General features: G+C 37.5%; 1 long non-coding RNA gene across 1 annotated transcript; it reads left to right on the top strand.

Annotated features, from left to right (window-relative positions):
• The first annotated feature begins 502 nt into the window (after positions 1-502).
• Positions 503-4,501, top strand: LOC129348541 (uncharacterized). Its single transcript, XR_008601113.1, has 3 exons — positions 503-571; positions 1,467-1,567; positions 3,363-4,501. It is a non-coding gene; the product is annotated as an uncharacterized LOC129348541 (long non-coding RNA).
• The last annotated feature ends 62 nt before the right edge of the window (positions 4,502-4,563 follow it).

Below are 4,563 nucleotides of genomic sequence, written 5' to 3'. Positions count from 1 at the left end.
CGGCTAATTGGAAATCTCAAGTTTTGTTTTAAGTGATCACACATTATTTAACTTGTGTGTCAGTGATCACAGGGTCCGTGTACGGTCCGTGTATTTATCTGGCAATTGGATATTCCGTTCTGAAACGGGTATTGAAAAACAAAAAACAAGTGGTTATTTGATCTTCGTTTTAAAATACAAACATTAAAATTGAAATACAAGGCGTTTTTCCTTTTCATGATCAAAAAGGGATATACGAAATTTTAAAAATGCTTTGATTTTCATTTTATTTTTAGAATAACAAAAAAATAAAATCAGTAAGAGACAGAAACGAAAAAAGGTCCGTTTTTTATTTTCTGAGACCGGAAGTGGTCATCAGCAAGTGTGGAGCCAAACGTCAACAAGATTCTCAGAGGGCGGTGCCAGAGAGCAGTGATTGGTCAGACTGACTGAGAGCCAGAGAGCAGTGATTGGTCAGACCATAGATAATATAGAAGACAGCGCGCTAGCGGATCTAGTCTGATGTATCTATGGTCGGCACGTCTGGTAGCATCTCTGGCTGCTGTTGACCTTGTTTTTGGAGTAAAACACGGTAAGAAGATAAATACTTCTAACCTGTAGCGTTGTTTTGTTGTACGTTAAGTCAGCGACTTGTGTAGAGTTGTGTTTTGTCGTGTTAGAGCAGTTGGTCCGGACGCGTTAGCTAGCTAAGCGGCTAAGTTAGCTAGCGGGCTAATTAACACAGGTGGCTAACTTACCGCTGAACACCTGTGTTAGTTGCTGCTGCAGCTGGCCGTCATTATTAGAATGACCTTCTCAACCTGTATTTCTCTGCTGTGTATTTTAGCTTTGAAAAAAGTTATTTTACTTTAAGGTTAACTGAAACCTGTTGAGCTGCACTGAAGTGTAACATTCAGCTGGTTTGAATTAAACCGCGGTTAACGTTGCACAACATTACCTCTCTGAATCTCCATGAATTCATTAAATTCCTCCTCTCTTCCACTGCTCAAGTTCAATCCATTATATAAAGTGACATTAATAGTGGATAAACTAACAACCAGCCATTGTATTTATTTATTATTGCATGTATTTGTAGTAAAACATGAGTTGAAAGACCCTACTTTTGGATCTAGAACTGTACAAGCCGTTCATTTTCAGTCACCTGATGAGTTAAACTCCACTTTCTATGTGAGGTTGAAGCAGAAAGTCTGAGTTAAAGAAAGCTGTTTATAATTTGCGATATCTGTTATCTCTGACTGATGCTTTAGTTTTTGTTGAGCTGATTTACACGTAGAAACTTTGTTCAGGAAAATTTCTCAGTAGCTCAGAGGACAGGCTGCTTTTTACACAACCTTGTAAGAGAATGTCTGTCAATGCTTTCAGCAGAATTTAGAAACACAACACTTCCTAAACAGATATGTTGAGGCTGTGAGGTTGAACGTTTGAGAGTATATCAGTGTGTTTGTTTGTGGTCTTTCTGTTTCTAGGTGGAAGCTGAATTAGTGAGGATGACTCCTGCTCCTGTCATCTCTAAGCTCCTCACACATCTTTACCTGCACATGAGGAAAATCACTCCTGTAGAATGCAGGTATGTTTGTCATTATTATAAAAAGATGTTGCCTTGTGACCTGTCAGAAACCCATTATACAGAGTCAGCCAAAATAATGTTTACACACATCAGGAAAAGAAAAACTTGCATAAATATTTCAAGACCAAATTTATTCAGACATCACGAGATTAATAAAAGTTATCTTTGGCCTCTACAATTACAAGAGGTGCTCAAAGTGGTGGCCACTGGCTTCCAGACATTTCTGTTGTGTTGTAGACATCACTTGTTGATGCTCCATTCGTGAGGGTAGCGCCATCTGTTGGGAAAACATCGTACAACAGGACACAGAGTTATCGTGATTTGATCAAACTTAGAAAGAGGTATCTATATGTGTAGAAGTACTTATACAAATGAAATATTTATAAAAGTTTTTCTTTTCCTGATGTGTGTACATTATTTTGGCTGACTGTGAACTTAATGAGAACAAAACTATCATTTAATTGTTGCTCTGAAAGCTTCTTTAGTGAAAACCGGCTAGTGTCCTGCTTTGAAACAAACTGCTGGTGAGGTCTGTGTTTTTTAGGTTTAACCCCACAGTTTCTGAATGAACTGATAGTTGTTTTTTTCCTGATCAATGTGGATGTTATAATTGATGGTAACATTTACTGATCATATAATCAGCATGACAATATAACAGTATAACATTCTGACCACCTGACTAATACTGTGTTGGTCCCTTTATGCTGCTAAAACTCCTCTGACCCAGTGGTTCATCAGAACCTCTGGGGATGTCCTGTGGATTCTGTGGATCCTGTGGGTTGCAGGGTGGGTCCTACCTAGACCAGGCTGATCCTGGACCATCCCACAGATGCTCAATCAGATCTGGATGTGGGGAGTGTGGAACCCAGGTGAACAGCTTAGCTCTGTCGTGTTCCTCGGACCACTCCTGAGCAGTTTGTTTGTCCTGCTGAGGGTGGCAGCTGGCATCAAGGACTGCTGTTGCCATGGAGACTAGGGGGTTGTTTGTCTTGCAGTGTTTAGGTGGTGGTACATGTCAAACATCTACATGAACATCAAGGTTTCCCAGCAGAACGTTGCATTAGAACAAGATGATGGATGTTGTTCTCTTCAGCTGTCAGTGGTCAGAATGTTGTGGCTGATTGGTGGATCTGTCTGCCTTTACTCTGACATCCAGAGTTATACAAAAGTGGAGTATGTGTGCAGTGCAGAAGAGATTTACTTTATTGTAAGCATTTTTTATATCCACCTGAAGAAGACCTAATCTTTCCCTTCAAAGGATAATTAATTGTTACTACAGCTTCCATAGTGGTCCCATCAGAGAAAATCATATCCATATACAGATTTTAATTCCAGGGCTGGTTCAGTAAAGATTATAATAATAACTACATCAGATAATTCTTGGTTGCAGTTGGAATTTTGCAGACTGAGAGATTCTTGTTTTAGCAAAATATGTTATAATAGAAGATCTTTATTGTCATTGTACATGAAATTATCTGCAAACCAGCAAAGTGCATCAGTCTGAGGTATCTAAAAATAAATAAGTAAAGAAAAATGCTTCTAAAGCCAATAATAAACAGAATATTTTGAGGGAATATTCTAAAAAGGAAAGAAAAGCTCCATTCTCACTCCTCTCAGGATAAACTGTCATTAAAATTGACTTTAAATTTAGCTTCAACACGAGATAAAAACATTTACTTTCATTACTGATGTCAAGTTTTAATAAAGTTCATGCTACTTTTATAAAATGATGAAAGTGAATAAATTGTATTTCTGTGATCTGTGTTTGATTTCTGTCTTTTCTCCTGTCATCCAGATGTTCAGAGGGAGATGATGCCACATCTGGTCCAGCTGATGGAAGGTCTTGAAGTTCTCTGACTGGCCTCGACTGAAGATGGTCGTCTCACTGGATTTAAGGTTCAGATGCTCAGTAACAAACTCCACCAATGAGCCAACAGGGAAGCTTTAGGTTTATTAAATGTTGCTATGAAGGTTTCGCTGTTTTTCTTTGTGAATGCAATGTGCTCCAACTGAAACTTGAATTAGAACTTAGAAGTAAATCCTTCCATCTGAAAGGATTTAGTTGCATTAATAACCTCATAACATTCTAATTTTTATTCCAGTCTTGGTTGAAAATAGAATCTCTGTATTGATTCAGGTAAAAACTGAACTTCACAGCATGTTGGAGCAAAACAACCAGATGAAAACTGTGATGGTGTTGGATTGTCAGACCGTAATGTTGCAGCTCAAAGCAGCTTTTCTAGCTCAGTTCATTCTGACATTCAGCTATGAATCAACACAGCAGATGGTGATCCATGCTGTGGAAGTCTCACATCTCCTGATTTAATGGAGCTGCTTTGCACTTTTTACACTGTTTATTCACCAACACTTTATTTAATAAAAGTCCCATCTAGTTTTTATGAGGAATGTGATGTTTTAATTTCTCTGTGAATAACTGCAGTCTAATGCAACAGCTGGAGTTGTAACATCTGTCCTGATATTGATCATGAAGTATTGATCAGAATACTTATGGTCAGCAGTCATCCCTGAAGTTTTACATTAAAATCTTTACTTGTGTTGTGAACTTTGGCAAGAAGCAGAAACGTTAGCGTTGCCATGGATACATGAGTGTTAAATTCTGTCCATGTTTCCATTTTGGGAAATTCAGTCCAGTTCCAGAATGTGGAGGAATTTAGTCTCAATCACAGACAACAAATATTATCTGAAAGTCGGGTTATTGTTGTTTATCAGCACAATACAAAAAGATTAATGTCAGAAATATTCCAGTTAAGACTCTAGAATATCGTGATTTATGTAAATTTACCTCAATAATATGAATGTTCAGGTCAAGATTGTACAGTGATATTTATTATGTAAGTTTAGCTGATTAAAGTTTATGACTCTGCACTAAAATATTATTTAAATTGACATCATTATTATAATATTTAGGGTCAGACCCTACAGTATTGAGATTAAGAAATCAAATATTCTATAAAATGTAAATACGCTGAACTCAT

The sequence above is a fragment of the Amphiprion ocellaris genome, chromosome 3 (assembly GCF_022539595.1).
Source record: "Amphiprion ocellaris isolate individual 3 ecotype Okinawa chromosome 3, ASM2253959v1, whole genome shotgun sequence".
Lineage (NCBI taxonomy): Eukaryota > Metazoa > Chordata > Actinopteri > Pomacentridae > Amphiprion > Amphiprion ocellaris.
This window is presented reverse-complemented; position numbering and strand designations above follow the sequence as displayed.